At 39.2% G+C, this 25034-nt stretch overlaps 1 protein-coding gene across 1 annotated transcript in view; it reads left to right on the forward strand.

Annotated features, from left to right (window-relative positions):
• The window catches only part of PPM1L (protein phosphatase, Mg2+/Mn2+ dependent 1L), a 301151-nt gene that overhangs the window by 41844 nt on the left and 234273 nt on the right, over positions 1–25034 (forward strand). The gene's annotated exons all lie outside the window — the stretch shown is intronic.

The following is a 25034-nucleotide window of genomic DNA, read 5'->3' on the forward strand; positions in this document are numbered from 1 at the left end:
TGGTATGCCATATAAGCAAGTGGCTAGAAGCCTGCAAACCAGAGTTCAGAATCAGAGTTTAAAGATATCATTGTGATCCTATGCAGATTCAACTCTGTTGGAATTCCTTCATTTTAAAAAGGTGGGCAGTTGGGTCTTAAAAGATAGGAAAGGCACTAATGTTTGTTGAACCCTCACAGCATTCCTGTGGAGGTGCAAGTGGGTGGCAGATGCATGTAAGAAAACACGCGTATAGATACAAGAAGGTGCACACATTATTTTACTGTAAATTACAAATGTGCCTAATAAAGTCACGCTAGAAGACAGCGTGGTATGGGATGGTTTTGGAAAGTCACAGAGACCTGAGTTTAAATCTCACTTTTATCCCAACAAAAGCAGTAGTTCTCCTGGGGCAATGTACTTTTTAAAAGTTAATTTTTATTTTTTTTATTTTTTATTTTTATTATTTTTTATTTAAAAAAAATTTTTTTTAACGTTTATTTATTTTTGAGACAGAGAGAGACAGAACATGAACGGGGGAGGGCAGAGAGAGAGGGAGACACAGAATCGGAAGCAGGCTCCAGGCTCTGAGCTATCAGCCCAGAGCCCTACGCGGGGCTCGAACTCACAGACTGCGAGATTGTGACCTGAGCTGAAGTCAGACACTTAACTGACTGAGCCACCCAGGCGCCCCTAAAAGTTAATTTTTAAAAGAAAACAAACACAGAGTTTTGGTTAAAAAAAAGTATAATTTAACATTTTTTAAAAAAATTAAAAATATCTTACTACTCATAGCATTGGTATGGTTGTACAGGTTCCTTGGAGGTAGGACATGGACTCTGTTAAGAAAGAGAATGGCGGGGCGCCTGGGTGGCGCAGTCGGTTAAGCGTCCGACTTTAGCCAGGTCACGATCTCGCGGTCTGCGAGTTCGAGCCCCGCGTCAGGCTCTGGGCTGATGGCTCAGAGCCTGGAGCCTGTTTCTGATTCCGTGTCTCCCTCTCTCTCTGCCCCTCCCCCGTTCATGCTCTGTCTCTCTCTGTCCCAAAAATAAATAACAAAAAAAATATTTAAAAAAAAAAAAAAAAAAAAAGAAAGAGAATGGCAAAATTCCCTCCATGGATTAACTGCACGATGCCTAGATTTTTCAGAAAGCCCACACAGGTGAAGGGAAGAAACAGGGCCGGCCAGCTGGTCTGGCTGCAGCATTAAAGCAAACCCTGGGGATACCTCAACACTCAGTGTAAAATATGCATAGGGGAAATTTAGGGTGTTACTCAAAAGCTAATCCAGGAATAGTACAAGCAGTTGGGCTTTTTGTTTGTTTGTTTGTTTGTTTGTTTTTCCCCTCACCAGGCAGGCATATACTTCTTTTCCTTCTTCCCTGTGTGGCGTCATTAATCTAGGCCTCATTCCTTGGCAGGACCAAGCTGTTTCAGCATCTGATGGTTTGTTCAATCAGAGTTACATTGTCTTTCAATAAAAACTTCAGAAAGTAAAAAACTTGTCCCATACTTTAAAGAAACCACTGGTAATTTTTGCACAAATATTAATTTCTGCATCAAGAGAAAATTAAAATAGTAAGGTAGACAAGTTTAGATAAGATACATTCTAATTTGCAATACTTTGTAATACATGCTTTATGGGTTCACTAAGGTGTCTATTTTCTCACTGAAAAGAAAAACCTCTTCTAATGATTTCGCTGCTATTATTTCTTTATTTAGCGATTTAATTATACATGACAATTGATGGATGGAGAACAGTTTTTCAAATTAAGCTCTGAGCCTTTACATTCAAAGGTATTTTCCCTTCTCTGCCTTTAGAGATCTTTTTTGAGTTTATGTAATATTTCACCTTTAAAAATATTTGAGAGACTCAGCATAGGGATTTTTAAATGTAATTTAAATAACCTCTTCCTTATGAAAGAGAGGACAATTGTTTTTGCTGAATTATGAATGTTATTGTATAATTTCAAGCTTTCAGAGATTCTAATGTCTTGGAGTTCAACAACTCCTCTTTGAAAGTCAGAATGCCTGAGAGAATCCCATTTTCATATCTAAAATTAGAAATGGCATGCAGAGACTCAGGCATTTTACCAGACATAGTAATGATATGTTTTCTCTTTTTGTTAAAACCTGAAGGAAAAAATCAACCAGGTAGCTCTCTACTAAATAAGTAGTCTATCTTTCTTTGGACAGTACTTTTCTGTCCATTTATTTGATTTGAGAATCAGTTGTAGCTGTATAGCTATGATCTATTTCTTACCACTGCTCAGTTATTGATTCAGGATTTTTTTTTTCTCTTAATCATATCTGTAGGGTCACACAAATGTTCTTGCCACCGTATTTTGTTTAGGGACAACTGTATTTGTGAAATGCACCTTTGCCAGATTTAAGCCTAGTGTTATAGGTATTTTGGAGAATCTTCTGGACGTGCTCTGTTTGCCATGCATGGGGCTTTGCCTTGTGACTTTAAATAGATACTAGTAGAGAGTGCAGAGAATTCTCATTTGCAGTTGGCCCCTACATTATTTGACAGCTGATCATCATGTGTAAGGAATCTGCTTTTCCCTTGCATTTGGAAAATTGACCTTGGGGAGGAGATTGAGGAAGGGACCAAATGGAAGAAGCAGAGTCCTCTCTGGGGATTGGGTGACCTTCTTCTGGCATCTGGCTTTTCTACCCTGTCCTGTCAAGCCGCCCTGCTTTGGCAGCTGGCTGTGTGCCCAGCCTACAGAAGATCCCTACCCAGGGCCGAGAGCCCTAGCCCAGCTTGGCAGATCATCTGTGATTTTTTTTATTACTACCTCTTTACTCCAGCAGCATGTGTAATTCAAATCTGACTGTAATTTACATCACCTGGAAGCCTAATAAGTGTAGTCTTTACCTGCATCTTAATATTTGCGAAATTGTTTTTTCTCCCTACAGTTAAAAGTAAGAAGCTCTTATATTAAGTCTGAGAAATGAAAAAGTAGGGGCTGAATTTCAGAACAGTGGTATCTTGACTAGCATTACTCTGGGGGGAAAGCTTTGTGCTGTTGGACTTGTCAGATTGCTATCTGCAACACTGCAGTTCAATTTCACATTTAAAACCGTATTGAAATCTAAATTGGACACTACCCCCTTCTTCCCTTTAAGATCCTTCAGTAAGGGGTGCCTGGCTGGCGTGGAGCATGCAACTCGTGATCTCAGAGTTGTAAGTTCGAGTTCCACGTTGGGTATAGTGATTGCTTGCAAATAAAATCTTAAGAAAAAAAAATCCTTCAGTAATTGTTCATAATGTAATGAAAAAGTATAGCCCATACCTGCAGCCTATTGCCAGTAGTTGGCCTGTAGACTGTTTATTGTCTTGCTCAGCATTTAAAAACCTGTAAGTTTCACATAAGGAGCAGATTCTCAGCATCCCTTGAAAATCTGGAAGATGTGTCAATATTGAGCCTTTATTCTCACATTGGCTGGAGCTAAGAAGAAACAGCCCCCCCACCCCATTGGGTTGGGCAGTCTGCCATACCAACTGTTGCCTTATGCTCTGACTACTTGGTCCATTTACATTACCCATCTGGGCCCTCTAGGCACCCTGGAAAGGAGGGCACCTCCAGCCTCATTTCCCTTTTGTATTCACATCTCCTTCTGCTTTACCTGTAAAGAACAACTGGCAGAATTCTAAGGAGAGGGTCATCCTCACCAGCTTCTGGGCTTTTGCACATTCTAGTCTCTCTTATTGAGACACCTTTCCCTACCATCTCCTCCTGATTGACTTTACTTAGCATTCAAAACCCATCTTCCTCACTGTATTTGAGAAGCTGCCACTCCCTCTCTGCTTGTTTGTGTTACATACCCCACCCCTAGGCTCCCTTTACTGTTCTCTGTGCCTCAGTCATAGCACTTAGCACACCATATGGTAACTGTTGACTTAGGTGTCTTTCTCTCCCTTAGACTGAGGGCCTTGAGGGCAGGGTCTCTTTTATACCTTTCGTTTTACTCAGTAAATCACAATTCTTGGCTCATCATAAATTCACAATACAGTATTATTAATTGATAGGTTTAACATTGTGTGAGGCTTCTCTACCTTAGCTGTACGTTAAAATCACCTGGACAGCTATAAAAAAATCCCAGGATCCAAGCTTCACCCCAGACCAATTACATCAGAATCTGAGTGGGGCCTAGGAATCAGTAGTGGTTTTTTTTTTTTTTTTTTTTTTTTTTTTAATGGTTACTTATAAACATTAAAGAGAGAGAGAAGGGGAGAGAGACAGAGAATGGGTGGAGGAAGGACAGAGAGAGAGAATCCCAAGCAGGCTTCTCGCTGTCAGCACAGAGCCCAGGGCTTGATCTCATGAACCTGAGATCATGACCAGAGCCCAAATCAGGAGTCAGACAATTAACGACTGAGCCACTCAGGTGCCCAGGAATCCATGGTTTTTGATTCCTATGTGATTCTATCCTACAGCCAAAGTTGGGAGCCACTGATCTAAGATGTTTGACTAAGGTAATCTAAAGGAATTTGCTATGATTTTAGTTTGGGATTAGAATATTTTATTATGATTTTGAGAGTCTAGTTACTTTGGCAGTACGTGGGCATTTAAATAAGTAGGGGCCTATCTTTAAGAAATCAGTTTCTCTTGCAACAAACAATTTTGCAAGCTATAGTGGTGACAGATAGCTAATCAGCAATGTCATGTGCAGTACATTAACAGCTTTTCATAATTTTGGTAGTTTATGTTGTGTAACCATGCGCCATTTTCCACCTTGCTGCTTTTTGATTTAAAATTCAAGTGAATTATTTTTCAGTCACTCTATAAATTCACTCAGGAATTTGTTGAGTTTCCAGTACCAACTGCTTCTGCATATTCTTTTTTGTTTTATATTGGGACTGCTAGTTGGAAAATAGACAAAATCCAAAACATTATTGGTATCATGTGGAAAACACACTTGGGATGAAAGCCGTTTTGACTTAGTGAAGGCTATCACCAGCTGCATTATCTAGTAATGAAATGATCAGTCCTAAGCTCATGATTAGTTTGGAGAGGGTTCAGAAAAAGAAGGAGAGAAAAGAAAAGAAAGAAAATAGTAGAAGAATTGAGGAGACATTTGTGACTTGGGGTTGTCCTTAGGTTGGAGAAGAATAGACTGAGGCAAAACAATTTTTCTTTTCTTTTTTGTTTTTTTTTTTGTGGATGGTAACTTTTCTTTCCACTGAGAATGAGGTAGTAGGCATTGGGCTTAAAATTAAGGAAGTTTTAGGGATTTGTGTCTGAAGGATCATTTCTTGTTTATAAAGACTGTTAGTGGAATTAACTGTGTGATCTCTTTTAGGAGAGCTTTATGAAGATTGACTACTATCTGGGTAACTTCTTGAGATTTTTTTCATCTTTATGATTAGAAAATCTCTTCCAATTAATCTTTTGTATCTGAAGCAAATATCTTTCTGAAACTTCCCATTTATCTCACTGGGAAAGCTGATTTATCTAGATTGACTCCAGCAATAAATAGTACCTTCTTGCTGTAGTATTTTAACTTTTCTAAAAATTTTCTGTTTGCTCAACTCTGTTTTTCCCTTTGGGCTAACGGAGGCTAGTGGGGAGGGGCCTGGTTGTTCTGACCTCTCTTCACAGTGATTCTCCTCCTCATGGGAGGAGGGTGGGGAGATGCTGGGCTTCTGGAGGGATGCAGGAATCTGCTAACCTGTTAGAGTCAGGTTAGTGGCTACCAGCCAAGCTCTGGCCAGGAGCTCTGGCATCATTTTCCAGCCCTACCCCTTAACCCCAGCTGGCTCATTCTGAGGCCCGGAACAATAGCATTACTTGACCTGGAGAGAGAGGCAGCCAGGCCAGACCCAAAGCTCTGCCCAGCCTGGGTGTCACCTTCAGGTACCTGAGGACACCTGGGATGTAATTTCATGTCTTGACACAGTGTCTTCCATCACAGAGCAGAGAAGGGGACTGATTAATCACCTAGTCAGCCTGGCACACTTAGCTGGATCTCTCTTCAGTCATAGCCTACTGAATCAGGGGTTGAATTTTGAACTCCTACCTCCCCATCCCCCTACCCCCACATTTGTAGAGCAGTTCTTTCTTTCTGGAGAGGAGAGGAAGGTCATCATTGGAGGCATTTTCTGCTTCCTGGACACCTGTCCTTCTGCTGACTGCTTCTGCTGCCAGCTGCCTTCCCTTCTGCCTGCCACAATCCAGGACTGGCTTTGGAACATTTGCTTGGATGACTTGGGTAAAGAAATGGTAGGCAGTAGCCCACAGAAGGGTGAGAGTGCTGGCACCGAGGGCAGGGGAGGGATGCCAGCTGCTAATGTCGTTGTGCCTGGCACCAGTGTTCTTCCCAGAATCTGCTCCTGAGACCCAGCTCTGCCAGCATGAGGCTGCTGTGTTTGGAAATACAAAATTCTGATCTAATTCTGGCAAGAATGCTTCTTTTTTTTTCTTGAATTAGCTTACATTATTATCTTGATTCCTTCTGTTCCATTGATTGTGGAGATTTGGCCTTCTGTCAAGGTTATCAATGTGATAAAATGGAAAGGAGAGTTGACTGTATTTGCCATGGCCCTGAAGTAAAAAATTGCCAGTTCTATTGCCTTTTACTTCTATTGAAGTAAAAAATTGCCTAACCCCTGCCTCTACTCCCTCTTTGTCACCACATCAAGTTTCTCATCTGAAGACTCAACTTTAGTTCCTGGACCAATCTGGAGCCAAGATGGACAGTATTTAAACAGCTTCAGCCTCTTAGTCAGTGGAGTTCAGGTTACCTTTCATGACAGTTGACCCCTCTGGACTCCCATGGTGCCAACCAAGTATCAGTTTCCTCCCTGCCCTTGTCTCTAGCCTCATGTTGACAGCGCTGGGCCTTGGCAACTAACTTTGGGAAGATTGTTGGTGCCAAGTATGATGTCGTTTGGTCCTGTGGCCCTTGTGTCCTGACTTGTTCTTGCCATCTCTCTCATGGGATGGTAGATTCCTGGCCTGAGCTTGGAGACCTGCTGCTTACCAATACTCTCTGCCTGTCTGACTCCTCCTGAATGTTGTCTACTCCACACTCTGTTTTGGTAATTTTCTTGTGGATGACAAAATCTGATGGAATAAAAGGGCAGGTTTGATCCCAGACATACCCAATTCAAATGCCAGGCCTGGCATTTCCTACTTGTGTGATTGAGGCTGAGTTCTTCCATCTGCAAAATGGAGGTGCTAATTCCTGTCTTACAAGTTAATGGTGATTATATCATTTACTGTATGTAACATGCCTAGCACGTTTACAAGTCCTTAGGGGGAACTCCCATCGAGTTTCTTTCCTTTCTCTGCTTGGTGTCTTCATCATGACTGTAATTGCCATGCCCTTTGTACACAAAGAAGCACTTCCTTTGCTTGACTGCACCATGTTATTGGCTTTTTCAGTTGGTCACTTTTGCCAGTCTTTGTTTATGTGTGTTAGTAGGTCTTAGGCCAGCTCTTTTTTCTGACTGTCCTGGATTTCACAAGAGGGGATTATGCAGTTGAACAAAGGGAGCAAAATCCAAGAAGGGAGCACTTTAATTGCTTCACTCTTGTTCCAGTTTGCCAGCTGTTCCTGTGATTAAAATTGGCCTGTATGTATTTACCTGTAGAATGGGCTATGTTATTCTACACGCAGGCTTATGAAATAAGGCACCAGTCTTTGGAATCTGTGGTCTTCTGGCTTCCAACTTGTTTAGCTCAACAGTGAAATAACCTTTGTTGCTATTAAATTGGTCCCTAGTGGCCATCTTGTGTTTCCACTCTGGCTACCAAGCAGCTGGGCATGAATCAGCAGAGTTGAAAATACTTAAACCAGAAATACTTGGACCTGGCAATAAGGTTGTATTGCCTGGATCAAGGCAGAGGTCAGCCATCCAAGTGACAGGGCACATGGCTAGTATGTTCTTTATGGATGGCCTGACAGCAAATCCTGGATCCAGGTTCAGTATCTAAGACAATTAAGGAGGTTATAAATTGTACATTATTTTACCTTGCATAGCAAAATCTGAATGTCATTTGAAATGCATTTCATTATGTGCTGTAGTGTTGATGAACTGGATCCAGTTTGCAACATCTGTTAGGTTGACTTGATTGTTATTGTAAGTTGCAGGGAGTGTTCATAAGCCTGTTTTACAAGTGTCATAAAGTAAATGGAAAATATTTTCTATAATTTCAAATAACAGAACCCCAGAGGCCTTTGATCATATTGAAAGAGCCCAGGGTCAGCTCAAATCTACCTGTGTTTCTGTTCATTATGTTTTGGCCCTCTGAAATAGTCAGTTTTAATTAGACTGCAGAAAGAATTGATTTTCAGTGACATATTAATGCCTAACTTGGAATATGAAAAGGCATGGATATAGAATGAAGAAATAGATGAAATAAATGCAAGGTAGCCTCTAAAACTACTCTAATGAGTCTAGGTAAGGGACCGCTATTCCTTACACTTTATAATGGAATGTATATGAAGGGACCAGACTGGGTACTGATTCTCTTCTAGCTTCCTCTTTTGTCCCCATCTCGAAATGAAAAGCGCCTTGGCAAATTAAGACATTGAGTCAATGCCACAGTTCACATCCATCAGAATCACTGAGCTTTGCTTGGACCATGTGTTCTAACACAGGGGTCGGCAAACTGGCCCATGGCCAGTTTTTGTATAGCCTCATGAGCTAAGAATGGTTTTTATGTTTTTAAAAGGTTGTAAGAGAAAACAAAAATGGATATTCGATGTGGCTTGCAAAGCCTAAAATAGTCACTGCCTCTTTACAGGAAAAGTTTGCCAACTCTCGTTTTAATATAAGATCTTTCTCTTTATGAGCTTAAATTGGACTTTTAAAAAAAAATGTTTATCTATTTTTGTTTGCGAGAGAGACAGAGAATGAGCTGGGAAGGGGCAGAGAGAGAGAGGGAGACACAGAATCCGAAGCAGGCTCCAGGCTCTGAGCTGTCAGCACAGAGCCCGATGCAGGTCTCAAAGTCACAAACACCAAGATCATGAACTGAGCTGAAGTCGGATGCTTAACCCACTGCGCCACCCAGGTGCCCATAAATTGGACTTTTTAAACTGTGCCCTCCTGGATGTCAGCACAGTGTGAGAGTGGAAAAGGTGTGGACTGCAGAGCTAGATAGACCTCGTTCTAAATCCTGGTTGTGTGGCTTGTACCTGAGAACCTCAGGAGAGTTACTTTGCTCCTCTTAGCCTCAGCTTCCTCAGGGTTGTAACTCTGTGCCTTGCACATATAGGATCATAGCAAATGATAATTCTTCTTTTTTAAAGATTTTATTTTTAAGTGATCTCTACGCCCATTGTGGGGCTCGAACTCACAACTCCGAGATCAAGGGTCACAAGCTCCACTGACTGAGCCAGCCAAGTGCCTCGCAAATGATAATTCTTGATCATTTGTAAAGCCTGTAGAGGGCTGTAAAAGGCTTGCAGCAGGCTTGCCTGCAAATGGGCAAAGAGGACATGGCAGGCACTTGGTTGGCACCAAGCAGGCATCATCTTATCACTTCAGTCCCTGAGCAGGTTCCCCCTGGGCCGTGGTAGTGCTGTTGCTCCTCCAAAGCTGGCCCTTGCTTCTGACCTTGATGAGGGCACTTTTCTCTAGCTCACTGTTGTGGTGCTTTCGGTGCTCCTCAGATGCCTGAAGATGGTCATCCCTTTGAGCGTAAGCGCTGGGCATTTTTCCAAATCTATGTGAACACTTGGGCCTTTGATTTGCTGCCAAGAGCTATGCTTTCTCCCCTCTCTTTTCTTTTTCCTTAAAGACAGTGTGTGTATTAACAGAGTCAAAAAGAATTTGATCCTTCTTAATTGTCTCTTTCCTAAGTTGTACTGTGATTTCCAAGTGACTTCAGGCGAAGGATTGAAACTGTTGTTTCTTTTTCTTTTAAAATAAAACAAAACAATAACATCTCTGCTTTACACCAGGAGGACTCAGAAGCATTACATTTGGTGATGAGTGCACCTGGGCTGAAGTTGTGGGTGTGGCTCTCGAAAAAGTCTCCTTTATACTTGCTGTTTTGAAATGATCAGGACTGAGAAGTTCTCTGGCTATGGAATTATACACTGCTTGATTTTCCAAGGACAAGTTTGATAGATTATTCCTATGGAGCTCCATGCTCAATCTATGAGATTCTGAGAGGTGTTTGTAGAGATCAGGCTGTTCTCCTTTTCCTGGAAGGGTAAGGCTGCTGGGCCAGCTTGGCCTTAGAGCAGTGCTTAGTATGTGACCTCAGGGATGGGCTGCTTGCCAGGATTTCTAACACCCATTGCAGGTAGCAGATACTAGATTAGGTCTCTGCATGTCTAGCACGTGGCTGTATTTAGCAGGAAACGAAGAAACCTGAATGTGAGAAAGTCCCTGCGAACCTTGTAATAAAGTAGATGATGTTTATAATGCCTCTTATTTATGTAGCATTTTCCTTTTAAGGACAGAAGGCTTTTTTTTTTTTTTTTTATTGTTTATTTTTTTTGAGAGAGAGACAGAGACAGAGAGTGACTGGGGTGGGGGGCAGAGAGAGAAGGAGATACAGAATCCAAAGTAGGCTCCAGGCTCCAGGCTCTGACCTGTCAGCGCAGAGCCCAATGTTGGGCTCAAACTCACAAACCCCAAGATCGTGACCTGAGCCGAAGTTGGGCGCTTAACTGACTGAGGCACCCAGGTGCCCCAGGATAGAAGGCTTTATTACAATGTTACTTAAATATTCTGGAAAGATATTTCTTTTGTCCTTTTATGTATTATCAATAGTTTTTTGTTGTTGTGTAAGGGCCAAATGACTCTTCTGAACTGTTTTGAGAAACCCAAGTTTTCTGGATGTCAAATTGATTTGATGTTTTTTTTAAATGTCTATTTATTTTTGAGAGAGACAGAGACAGAGTGTGAGTGAGAGAGGGGCAGAGAGAAAGGGAGACAGAATCTGGAGCAGCCTCCAGGCTCTGAGCAAAGCTGTCAGCACAGAGCCTGACTTGGGGCTTGAACTCAAACTGCGAGATCATGACCAGAGCTGAAGTCGGACGCTTAACCAACCGAGCCACCCAGGCGCCCCTCAAATTGATTTTATATACTTAATGCCACTGAACTGTATTCTCAAAAATAGTTGAGAGCAAATTTCATGTTATGTGTATTTTACCACAATTTTAAAAAATCTATTTTAAGTTATCAAAATTTGGTTTTAAAGAAATTAATAAATAGCAGTCATCTCTTGGTAGTTTTAATTTTCTTCTTTCTCTTTTTTATATTTTCCAAGTTTCTTGTTGTTGTTTTCAATAAATGTGCATTGATGTTTTTGTTGTTTTTTAAGCACTGTTCTATAAATTCTAACAAGTACTCCCTATCACCTCATACTTTAATACCAAATTTAGCTCATTGGTTTAGCTTCATGCATGCATTTAGGACAAATTTTTATTTTGAAATTTAAAAAATATATATTTTTAATAACTCCTGCCTGAGAAATTCAGAAATGAAGGGAAAGATTTTGATTCACTGGAACTATCTGCACACAGTGTACATGTCCTTTGTTCTAGAAAACAATAATTTTTGACAACTTGACATACAGATGCCTACATCTGAAAAAAAGTGGGGCAGTAGCCTAGTTTACACATTTTAGAAACTTTGTAGATACATAGAAAAGTAGAGATTTTTTTATTCTCAAGGATTTTATCATTTAAAAACAGGGACTGGCAAGATATATTAACTTGCTTGGACCAAAGAGAGTTAAATAAGGAAATATTTGGAAGGAAGTGGGTGTTAGGGATGGGAATTTAGCTTACAACCTTCTAACTCTAGGAAGTTGCCTCTCTTCTCCCACCTAGTGTCTCATTACTGCCCCTCCTCTTTGGAGCTATGTTTTCATACCTGTCTGGGGCCTGGTGGGGTCTGAGCAGTAGATCTGCCCCAGAACATAGGGAAGGGCAGATGGCGCAAAGAGAGAGATTTAAGAGGAGCTGCCCAGGACTGTCCCACACTCGGCGTCTCTGTGCCTTTCTTCCCATTTCTGCACGGTCATGTTTTATCCATTCTAAGGACCTGGCTCACATGTTCTCCCGTGAGGCTATTTCTGATTTTTTCACTCCAACATAGGTGTTGTCTGCTTTCTGTGAATTCTCCAAGCACAACTTCTTCCAGTTCCTTTGGCAGAGCAGCAAATAGATACTCACTGAAAATAGCACTGGTCAAACAAGTCTGGGATTCCCTGCATGCCAGAACTGCTTCTTGTAGAGTCCTGAGTGCTCATTAACATGCTAAATGTTCAAAAAACCTGTTTAATCCAGTACTTAAAAAGAAAAAGAAAACAAAAACTTTTGATTATAGAATTTTTCTTTTCCAGGAACAATGATTGACATTTTGAGGAAGGCCCGAATGGTCCACAGTTGATGCTTAGTAATAAGTGTTCTTCCAATGAATGAGTGTCCTTATATCCTCATAGTATAACATTTGATATTCTACTGTTAGAAATTATTCCCAGGGGCTGTGCAGGGAGCACCAGATTTCTGAGATATACAGTTACAATCAAAGAGAAGGGGAAGGGTAAAGAATGCAGAAAGAGTTTTTGCTAAAACAAACCAAACATTTTACATATTGCCTAGGGCAGGGCTCTGAATGAGGACAGGGCTCTGAATGTGAATCTGAAGTAGATTCACATTCAATCCTGTGGACAGATATGGGAGCAATGAAAGGTTATAAATGTTCTACGTCCTTTTTTCTCTAAGAAGGTTAGTGTGTTTAACTTAGATGCCAAAAGTTGAAAGGAAGAGAAATCCTCAATGTAAATGCCACTCCTCAGTTACCTGGAAGTCATCTTTCTCTCCTCTGCATTTTGCATTCTCTCAGAGATACACTGTCAGAATACATATGGTCTTGCCTTTTGCACAGAGCACCCAATTTTTCCTTCAGCTAAGGAAGAGACAGAAGAAAATATCTGGAAGGTTGAAAATACCTGGATATCAATTAAACTGATTCTTCCTTCTGGGGCGCCTGGGTGGCTCAGTCGGTTGAGCGTCCGACTTCAGCTCAGGTCACGATCTCACGGTTCGTGAGTTCGAGCCCCGCATTGGGCTCTGGGCTGATGGCTCAGAGCCTGGAGCCTGCTTCCGATTCTGTGTCTCCCTCTCTCTCTGCCCCTCCCCCATTCATGCTCTGTCTCTCTCTGTCTCAAAAATAAATAAACATTAAAAAAAAATTAAACTGATTCTTCCTTCTTAGGAGTAAAAAGTATCAGAGCTAAGGAGAAAGGAGTGAATTGTGTGTATGTGTATGATATGTGTGCTATCAACAGCAATTTCATTTTTAGGTGAAACCCACAGACCTAAGATTGGGGCTTTAAATATCTGTGAGTACAGTGAGAATTGTTGGTTATATTTCATTTCTGTGAAAAACAGAACATTTATGAAATGGGAAAGAAAAATCATTTTCCTTTGAAGATGTAAATCTGGCCTAAGAAGAAAATGCAGTTGAAATGTGAAATTTAGGAAGACAAAGTGTTTGTTTGTTTGTTTGTTTGTTTGTTTGTTTTTTAACCCAACAAATTACAGGCTCTGTAAAGACAAAATATCCTTGGTTTGTTGGGGGGAGTGGAAGATAATATTAAAAATGTCCCCAAATTCCTTAGTTTTATATTGAGTTCTTTTCTATGTGGTATTTATCTATACTGGAGGAAAACCCAGGGCTCTGTCTAGCTTCTGATGAGATATAGGGGCATGTCTAGGAAACTATACTGAGAGATACTATGTTCATGCTACTTCTGTATTCCTGAATAAATGGGCAGCAAGGCAAACTCTTCATCCTCAGTGAGGCCTCCATTATCAGATATGGGAGCTTGTATGGCTTCACTCCTGACTTTATCTTAGGATGGCAATGAGAATCTTGGATACATGGTTATTACACAGCTAAGATCTCCTTCCTTCCATTGTCCATTCTGTTATGTCTGAGTCTTTGTTTCCTTTTTTTTTCTTTCAATCTTTTAATTATTTATTTAAGTAATGTCTACACCCAACATGGAGCTTGAATTCACAGCCCTCAGGTCAAGAGTTACATGCTCTTCAGTGGAGCCAACCAGGTGCCCCATATCTGAGTCTTTCTTGTTGTAACTACTGACTAGAACAGTGATCAATGTTTTTAGTTCTTAGAGTTACTTCGTATTAGAAATTCCTGTTGGTGCCATTGGCATAGAGAAGAAGGTAAAAAAGAGATTAAGTATAAGAAAGTGGGAGAAAAGAAGAAAAGTTATGAAGAGGAAACTAGGAGGAGAGAAAAAGAATGAAAAGGAAACTGTAGTGTGAGTTGGATCTATGAGTAATTTCTTGATCTCACACCTGCTTGCGTACTTCGAGTCTGTGAGCTGTGAGGGTGTATCTGAAGTAGAAGGTCTTCCAGTCACAAAGCCAGGACTAGAATATAAGATTATATGTCAGACTAAGGAATTTGAAGAGTCACTGAAGGTCTTTGGTTAAGTGAATGGTATAAAAACTTTGAGGTACCAATTGATGTCAAAGGTTGATGGGCAAAATGGATGGGAAGAGGGGCCAGATCTGTTAAGATGTGGGGCGTGGAAAGCCTGAACTAGATCAATGGTGTTGGTGAGTAGAGAGGAGTGGGGGGATAGCTGTGAAGACAAGAAATGCTAAGATGGGGGTGACAGTAGTTGGGTGTGTATGATAGCCACACATCTGGATTTTTACATAGCCCGTACTTATAAATATCTGTCCTCAAACTGTAGTGATATTTGACAAATCCCAATATTCAAACTATTGTTTCTTTAATTGCTTTGCTTTTGTGGTGGCACTTTTTTTTTCTTTCAGTTTTGTAGATCATCTCCTGATTTTTGTCTCCATAAGTAAATATTTCAGAACCTTAGTGGGCTGAAGGAGACAGAGAGGCAAAGGTGACTCTGAAGGTCTATATCTTAGCAATTGAGAGAGCTGTGGTGTCATTGATGAAGACAGAGAAGTTGAGGTTGGGAGCTGGTTTGATTAGGGAGGAGTGGTTTGGAAGAGGCTGTGTTCAGCTTTGGACGTATTTATTATTTAAAAATTTTTTTATGATTAAAAATATATTTATTTTTGAGAGAGAGAGAGAGGGAGAGGGAGAGCAGGGGACGGGCAGGGAGAGAAGGAGAGAGAGAATCCCAAGCAGGTTCTGTGCTGTCAGCACAGAGCCTGACATGGGGCTGGATCTCACAAACCATGAGATCATGACCTGAGCTGAAATCAAGAGTTGGACGCTTAACTGACTGAGCCACATGGGTGTCCCCAGTTTTGGACATACTTAGATTCAGGAGACTGTTGTCCAGATGAGTATCTGTTATTGGCTTTGGACTGAATGGATAGTGGGGACAGTGACCGGAACTAGAGATTTGAGAATCAATTATGTGGAGCTATTGGTTAAAACTGTGGAATGCACTCTGTTCATCAAGGGATAGTTAGCAGATGGAGGAAAAAGCATAATTTAAAGAGAGGTAGAATCATAGTATGAGAAAACCAGAAACATCTAAGTCAGGGAAGCTCAAGGAGGAGAGAGTTTGAAGAAGTTTAAAATTGCCAGATGCTGCAAAGATATCAAAGTGAACTCAGCACACTGGCTTTGTCAAAAAGTTTGGAAATCTTTAAGAGCAGTATCAAACACAAAAGAAAGGTTATAGAACAAAGACAAAACTGCAACTTGAGAAAGGTTGGTGGTGAAGTTGAGACTAGTATAGCCTTAATAAGAATAGGATATGCTTTGTATGAAATTAGTGCCTTACTCAAGATTGCTTGGACAGTGTATTTATTTAAAAGCCTTTGTCTAGTATTTGCGACACAGTTCAAGTAAACTGGAATGCCTTTGATCTGATATCCAACTAAGTTATTGAGCTCACTGCCCTCCATTTTTTTTAAATTTCTTATCTCATTTAGTAGCATTCCTAGTACATCAAAATATTGACTAAAATAATCAATTGATAGGTTTTGAACTCTGAAAAATTATATAGCCCACAGAAAAATGTGGCAGTTATACTCTTAAAAATGTGATTCTCCTTGTCTTTAAGTGGCCATTGGTTTTTTCAGACTGCTTGTCTTCTGCCATCATTTTAGAGTGTCTTCTGATATGTTTTGGGACAAGCAAAAACAAGCCTCCCTTTGTTTTACTTGTGCATGGTAACTTCTAACTTCTAACTTCTGTTGCTCTCTTTTTGTGTTCTGCTAGAAGTCTTGCCTTGATATTTATAGTTTGATCAAAAGTGATAGAGGGGCGCCTGGGTGGCGCAGTCGGTTAAGCGTCCGACTTCAGCCAGGTCATGATCTCGCGGTCTGGGAGTTCGAGCCCCGCGTCGGGCTCTGGGCTGATGGCTCGGAGCCTGGAGCCTGTTTCCGATTCTGTGTCTCCCTCTCTCTCTACCCCTCCCCCGTTCATGCTCTGTCTCTCTCTGTCCCAAAAATAAATAAACGTTGAAAAAAAAAAAGTGATAGATATATTGCTGTTTAACTATCTTGGTGACAAAATTGGCCAGCAGATGAAAAGAAATTCAGGAGTATAAACTGAGCACTATAATTATGGTAGATGGTAGCACTGGGTCTAAAATGATATTGTGAGTCCAAGAATTCTAAACCAGCCTGTAACAGGTCTGACTTTAGGCAAATTGCTTCATGTCAGTTGGTCTAAATTTCTTCTTTTACATTATAACAAAAGCTTTTTTTGAAATTAAAAAAAAAAGTGTAAGGTATGCTGAGATATGTGGATTCATGACATTACATGGTTTCATTTAATATAGCTTAAGAAACGGAGTAGTTCCAGTCATAAGAATCACTTAGTGGAGGTCTAGACTGTAAGTTTTTATTCAGATTCCAGCATTGTTGAAGGCAAGATGTTTTGTCTTTCCAAAATTTACTTCCCATTATCGTTGAACATGTAGTAGGAAAGGCCATACTACAGACACAGTAATAATGACAGCAGCAGTTAACATTAGCTGAACATTTATTTTGCCATATATTGATCATTCCTTCAACAAGTATTTATTGATTACCTACTATGTGTCAGGTGGTATTCTGAGTACTGGGGGTATAGTAATGAAAAAATTCTTGCCTTCTTAGAGTTTATACTGTAGAAAAAGTAACTAACTGATCAGTAAATAAAATTTCACTGCCTAACATACTGTAAATTTTATGTATTGCTTGTTGGTTGTCTTTCTTTATCCACTAGCATGTAAAATACATGAGGGAACGTAGATTAGCCAGGAGAGCTATTATTATTTTTTTAAAATGCACCTCAGGTATATAGAATTAGATCGATTATTATTTTTGCTTCATGACAAACTGGAGCATTGGTCATTTTATTGTTAGTTTTTTTTTTTAATGTACTAATAATATAAAGAATACCTAGGCACCCATCACCAATGCCAAGAACTAGAACATCGACAAGAACTTTGACCTACTAAGTAAGTTCTGTTCATGCTTTATTTTGAAGTGATTTTTTAAAATTTTCTTTTATTTTTTCTTTTCTTTCTTTCTTTATTTTAATATGAAATTTATTGTCAAATTGGTTTCCATACAACACCCAGTGCTCATCCCAACGGGTGCCCTCCACAATACCCCTCACCCACCCTTACCTCCCTCCCTCCCACCTACCATCAACCCTCTGTTTGTTCTCAAGTTTTAAGAGTCTCTTATGTTTTGGCTCCCTCCCTCTCTAACCTCTTTTTTTTTTTCCCCCTCCCCCATGGTCTTCTGTTAAGTTTCTCAGGATCCACATAAGAGTGAAAACATATGGTATCTGTCTTTCTCTGTATGACTTATTTCACTTAGCATAACACTCTCCAGTTCCATCCACGTTGCTACAAAAGGCCATATTATTTTGAAGTGATTTTTAAAGGACTTTATCTCTCTTTATTATTATTACTTAAAAAAATTAATTCCAGTATGGTTAACATACAGTGTATATTAGTTTCAGGTGTACCATGTGCTGATCCAATTCTATATATTACTTGGTGCTCATCATGATACGTGTATTCTTAATCCTCTTCAGCTTTTTCACCCATCCCGCCACCCGTCCCCTCTCTGTTAACCATCAGTTTGTTCTCGAAAATTAAGAGTCTGTTTCTTGGTTTGCTCTTTTTTTCTTTGTTTGTTTGTTTTTCTTAAATTCCACATATGAGTGAAATCACATGGTATTTGTCTTTCTCTGACTGACTTATTTCAGTTAGCATTATACCCTCTAGATCCATCCATGTTACTGCAAATGGCAAGATTTCATTTTTTTTCTTTTAAAAAAAATCTTTTTTAATGTTTATTTATTATTGAGAGACAGAGAGACACAGAGCATGAACAGGGGAGGGGCCGAGAGATGGAGAGACACAGAATCTGAAGCAGGCTCCAGGTTCTGAGCTGTCAGCGCAGAGCCCGACACGGGGCTCGAACTCACAAACCGCGAGATCATGACCTGAGCCGAAGTTGGACGCTTAACCAATGGAGCCACCCAGGCACCCCAAGATTTCATTCTTTTCTATGGCTGAGTGATATTCCATTGTATGTATACACCACATTTCTTTATCCATTTATCTATTGATGGACACTTCGGTTGCTTCCATAATTTTGCTACTGTGAATAATGCTGTAGTAAACATAGGGGTGCATATATTTTTTGAGTTAGTGTTTTTGTATTCTTTGGGTAAATACCCAGTAGTGGAATTACTGGATCATATGGTAATTATATTTTTAATTTTTTGAGGAACCTCCATAGTGTATTCCACAGTGGCTGTACTAGTTTGCATTCCCATCAGTGGTGCATCAGAGTTCCTTTTTCCCCATATTCTCGCCAGCACTTGTTTCTTGTGTTTTTGCTTTTAACCATTCTGACAGGTGGTTTTGAATTGCATTTCCCTGATGGTGACTGACGTTGGGCATCTTTTCATGTGTGTTGGCTTCTATATGTTGATGTGATTTTTTAAAGCAGGCAGTGGGGACAATATGGAGTCCAGTCAGGAGGTGGGTGGAGAATGAAATGAGATGACCAGTTCAAGGTGAGGGATGCGAGGCATAACCTGAGCAGTGATGGTGGAATGAAGAACTGCTTGAGGTTGGATTTAAGAGAGAATGCATTATTGCATTGCCATTGTGGCACAGAGTTGTTATTTGCTAAGTGTTCACATGTGTTTAGATAAGGTGCATGATGATGAAATCACCACTGCTTTTGTTTGCTTTTGTACTTTTAGCATTTGGTGATACAAAGCTAGAGAGTCTCAGCATTTTTATATGAGATTTAAATTTTTATTATAAAATATTTAAGACATAAAAAGATATGCAAAAGGACCTAAAATTTAATGCATTAGACTCCCATATTCACAATTCCTAGTATAAGAAATTAAATATATTATTTCTTGTATTCTGCTCCTTGATTTCATTTCTTTCTCTTGAGCCTTAGTAGTAACTCCACTATTTAAATTGGCTGTTTATCATTCCCTTTTAAACCCCCCCCCCCCGAACTACTTATGTGTGTATCTCTAAGAAATTTATAGTATCATTTTGTGTGGTCTTAAACTTTATATGTATGGTATTATGCTGTATATATTTTTCTGCAGCTCTATTTAGCTGAGTTGTTTATGAGATTCATTCAGGTAGGTGCATGTAATATTAGTTCACTTATTTTCACTGCTGTTCATTGTGTGGCCATATTGTGATTCATTTTTGTCTTTTTCTGTTAATGAACATTTCAATGATTTCCATGTTTTGGTAGTATAAGCAATGATGCTATGAACATTTTTGTACATGTTTCTTTTTATATAGGAATTTTTAGGATATATTTGTAGGAGTGCAATTGCTAGGTGATAAGATATGCACACTTTATACTTTACTAGATATTACTAAGTTCTTCTCCAAATGGGTTGCACCAATTTACACTTTCATCAGTAGTGCCTTTCAGAGAGTGTTCTTGAACTTGACAGCTAGGAAGTGAGCCTGTATTTTGTAGGCAAGTGTTGCTGCTGCTGCTTCTTCTTCTTCTTCTTCTTCTTCTTCTTCTTCTTCTTCTTCTTTAATGTTTATTCATTTTTGAGGGAGAGAAAGAGAGAGCCAGGGAGGGGCAGAAAGAGAGAGTGACAGAGGATCTGAAGTAGGATCCAAGCCTTTAGTGCAGAGCTCAGCGTGGGGCTCGAACTCACAAGCTGTGTGATCATGACCTGAGCTGAAGTTGGATGCTTAACTGAGTCACCAGGTGCCCCTGTTTTTGTTTTTTTAAAGTAAGCTCTACACTGAATGTGGGGTCTGAACTCACAATCCTGAGATTAGGAGTAGCATGCTTTACTGACTGAGCCAGGCAGTAACCCTTAGATAGGAATGTTTTAGTATAATAAAACCATAATAGATAATTAGGTTTCTTTGATAAGTTTTAGTTTAAAACAGTACAGCTAAGAGCCCTGCAAGAGGTCTAGGATTCAGCCTTGTCAACTCTGCTAGGTTAGTTATGATTCATCCCTCTGTTTCCCACCTCCCCAAATTTTGTTGTTATTGTCTTCTCTCCTCTTTTCATTATATTTGTTTATTTCTTTATTTTGAATCTCATTACATTCTAGTAGAATTTTGAAAGAGTACAAAACTAAATATGTATTCAATATGCCTTCTCTTAATGGTAGTGATACTATTATTTATGGAGCCCTTACTATGTGTTAGGCACTGCACTGAATATATTACCTATCTAATTTTATTTTAATTCTCTTTCTTGATAGCTTTAGAAGTAAAGAGGCAAAGGTGAATCAGAACTGAGGTCTTTTGGTGGCCAAGACTGCATTCTTCCCACCATGCCACATAGCCCCGAGACTTTTTTTAAAATATACTTTGAAAAACATTTACGATATGGTGTGTATATGTTTTATTTTTTGTACTTTTTTGTAACAGTGTTAATTTTATGCTATTTAAGATCATCCAACATAATTGTCATTCTTTTAAAATATATTCTTTTTTTTAATGTTTATTTATTTTTGAGAGAGAGAGAGAGAGAGAGCTTGAGCAGGGGAGGGGCAGAGAGAGAGAGACACACACAGAATCTGAAGCAGGCTTCAGGCTCAGGGCTCGAACCCACAAACCGTGAGATCATGACCTGAGCTGAAGTTGGATGCTTAACCAACTGAGCCACCCAGGTGCCCCTAAAATACTTTCACCTTAGCTTTTCTTTATAAAAGTTGACCTCTTGGCAGATCATCAAATGGTTATTCCTTGTATGAAGAAATTAGTGTTCTTTTAATGAACATAATAAAGTCATCCCAGGATTCTGGTTCCAAAGGACTCAGAACTCTATCATTTAAATGAACTAAAATAGTTCTTACCTTTTCTCATCTTTTCTTCTATAGTAATTGTTATTTGTTACAGGACACCTGCCATGGTGTCCTCTCAAAGCAAAATGTTCCTAGGGATATTTTATATCTGTTAGAATATGTGTGTGTGTGTGTGTGTGTGTGTGTGTGTGTGTATACATATACACACATATATACATATATAATTTATGGGTATGTTTATGTATAACGAAAGTGTTACTGGGTCCAAAATTTTTTGTGCATTTGGTATGTAATGTAATACTGTTGTCTTTAGATTCTTTAAAAGTCTCTTTTATAAAAATTGCCTGCTTATTTTCCATAAGTAAGCTTTTTTCCTAATTTTATTGAGCATCATGATAGTAATTATCCATTAGCAATATAGATTGGAAGGCATATTTCAATTTGAAATGTTGTCAAATAGAAATTACCAAGGGGTGTCTGGATGGCTCAGTCAGTTAAGCATCCAACTTCGGCTTAGGTCATGATCTCATAGTTTGTGGGTTTGAGTCTTGTGTGAGGCTCTGTGCTGACAGCTCGGAGCCTGGAGCCTGCTCTGGACTCTGTGTCTCCTTCTCTCTCTGCCTCTTCCCTGCTCACCCTCTGTCTCTCTCTGTCTCTGTCTCCCTCAAAAATAAATAAACATTAAAAAAATTAAAAAAGAAATTACCCAAATGTAAGTGATAATTTATGTAGTTCCACGATGGTGAAAAGTATTAGTAGTAATGAAAACTAACGTGCACCAGATCTAAGAATGTTGAAATAGCTGAGCTATCCACAGATACTATACTACAATTAGTGAACAAATAGTTGAAGTTTCTATTATGTTTAAGGTACCATCCCAGGCCCTAGTGCACAAAATTGAATGTTAAATTAAGAAAAGTTGAATTAGAATATCTAAAAGGAACAATTTTCAAAAAAGGATTGTGTTTAAGAAAGAGAACATGATTTCATTAGTTTTTTATGGCTGAGTAATTTTCCAGTGTGTGTGTGTGTGTGTGTGTGTGTGTGTGTGTGTGTATATATATATATATATATATATATATATATATATATATCTTTTTTATCCATTCATAAGTCAATGTGTATTTGGACTCTTTCCATAGTTTTGCTATTGTTGATAATGCTGCTATAAGCATCATGGCACATGTATCCCTTTTGAATCAGTACTTCTGTATCCTTTGGGTAAATACCTAGTAGTGCAGTTGCTGGATCATAGGGATAGTGCCTCTATAAACATTGGGGTGCATGTACTCCTTTGAATCTGTATTTTTGTATCCTTTGGGTAAATACCTACTAGTACAATTACTGGATCGTAGGGCAGTTTTATTTTTAACTTTTTGAGGAATCTCCATACTATTTTCCAGAGTGACTACAGCAGTTTGCATTCCCACCAACAGTGTAAGAGTGTTTGTTCCCCTTTCTCCACATCTTCACCAAAACCTGTTGTTTCCTGTGTTAATTTTAGCCATTTTGACAGGTATGAGGTGATATCTCATTGTAATTGATTTTTATTTCCTTGATGGTGAGTGATGTTGAGTATCTTTCCATGTGTCTGCTAGCCATGCATATGTCTTCTTTGGAAACATGTCTATTGATGTCTTCTGCCCATTTTTACCTGGATTATTTATGGTTTTTTGGTGTTCAGTTTGATAAGTGTTTTAGAGATTTTGGATACTAACCCTTTATCAGATATGTCATTTGCAAATATCTTCTCCCATTCCATAGGTCGCCTTTTAGTTTTGTTGATTGGTTCCTTTTGTGCAAAAACTTTTTATTTTAGTGACATCCCAATAGTTTATTTTTTGCTTTTGTTTCCCTTGCATCAGGAGACATATCTAGTAAGAAGTTGCTATGGCCAAGGTCAAAAAGGTTACTGCCTGTGTTCTCCTCTAGGATTTTGATGGCTTCCTGTCTCACATTAGGTCTTTCATCCATTTTTAATTTATTTTTGTATATGGTATAAGAAAGTAGTTGTTTCATTTTTTTGCATGTTGAGATGATGTGGATGGAACTAGAGTGTTATTATGCTAAGCTAAGTAAGTTAAAGACAAAAATACCATATGATTTCACTCATATGTGGAATGTGAGAAACAAAAAGACAAGCAAAGGAAAAAGAGAGAGAGAGAGAAAAAAAAAACCCATAAAACAGACTCTTAACTATAGAGAAAAAACTGAGGGTTGCTGGAGGGGAGGTGGGTAGGGGGATGGGCTAAATGGGTGATGGGTATTAAGGAGGGCACTTACTGTGATAAGCACTGGATGTCGTACGTAAATTCTACACCTGAAACTAGTATTACACTGTATGTTAACTAATAGGAATTTAAATAAAAATTTGGAGGTAAAAAAAGAGCACATGAGTTCAAAAGGGGAAAACATATGAACAAAAACTATGAGACAAATAGAATATAAAAAGTGAGTCTTAGAAGACAAAGAAAGTAAAAAAAAGTCACTACTCATAACAATAAGATTGGAACTGTCTGCTGTTATCTCAAGAGAAAAAAAAAGTCCAATTTACATAAATTAGTATTCATCATTTGTACAAGCTCTGGATGCCTGGAAGATTGCCAGCATAGCCTTTGGTGAGACAAAGTTCAGGGGAGTTCTAATTTACAAGGAACCAGTTAATGTTTTCTGTTCTTTATCTGGTTGTTTCCTGCCTTTGATTTTTCTTAATGCTCTTCTTGATTACAGATGGTTAGAGTAGTGAGGGAGTTTTAAAAAATGGTTGATGTATCATATATTAATATGAAGTAATGTTAAGACTCAATCTGTTGTGCAAACGTATAAGTGATCATACTTTTGATCTTCATATATAATGATTTATCTTTATAATGTTTGTCATTCATTTTCTCTATTTGTAAAATCAGTATTAGTATAGATATGACCAGAGGTAGTTAGTATAACAATAATACTACATAACTGCTACAGTTTTTTCAATATTTACTATGTGCCAGGTACCCTGCTAAGTACTTTTTATATATTAACTTAATTAATTCTCACAAGAACCCTATGAGGTAGGCATATTAGTACCCCTCATTTACAGATGATGAAAGTGAGGCACAGAGGTGTTAAATAATTTAAGTTCCTATAGCTCCCAAACCTGGGATTTAAATCCAGGTGTCTGACATTGGAGCTGTTGACAACAATTATGCTATTCAGTATAGATGACCAGGCCTGTTTTTTTTTTTTTTTTTTAATTTGAGAGAGAGAGAGAGAGAGAGAGCGAGCATGAGTGGGGTAGGGGGCAGAGAGAGAAGGAGAGAGAATCTTAAGCAGGCTCCACTCTCAGTGTGGAGCCTGATGTAGGGCTCAATCCCACAACCCTGGGATCATGACCTGAGCCAAAATCAAGAGTTGGATGTTCAACCAACTGAGCCACCCAAGCATGCCCCCTACCCCCTTTTTTTAATTGACTAAGTCTGATTTAATCTCAAGTTGGTTTCTTTGAATTACTCTGGATATAATATCCAGCGACCAAAAGAACTCTTGCTTTTGTTATGCAGTTCATATCTAGACATAAAGTTCTTACTGAATTTCAAAACTGGTTATTTATGAGTGCTTGTTAATCTACTGAATCATGAACTTGGTGGTATTTTGAATACATGTTTTAGCACTGTTAGTGTGTGATTAGGGCAGGAAGTTCTTATGAGGGAAAGGTCATGGGCTGGAATCCTGTGGGTGTCTGTTAGCTCGTTCATTCTGTGTGGTCAAAGTCTGTCCTTTGAACCCTAGCTGCCCATCTGACAAAAGTGGACATTTGGAGGAGGGGTGCCTGGGTGGCTTAGTC

Source organism: Prionailurus viverrinus, chromosome C2, assembly GCF_022837055.1.
Source record: "Prionailurus viverrinus isolate Anna chromosome C2, UM_Priviv_1.0, whole genome shotgun sequence".
Classification (NCBI taxonomy): Eukaryota; Metazoa; Chordata; class Mammalia; order Carnivora; family Felidae; genus Prionailurus; species Prionailurus viverrinus.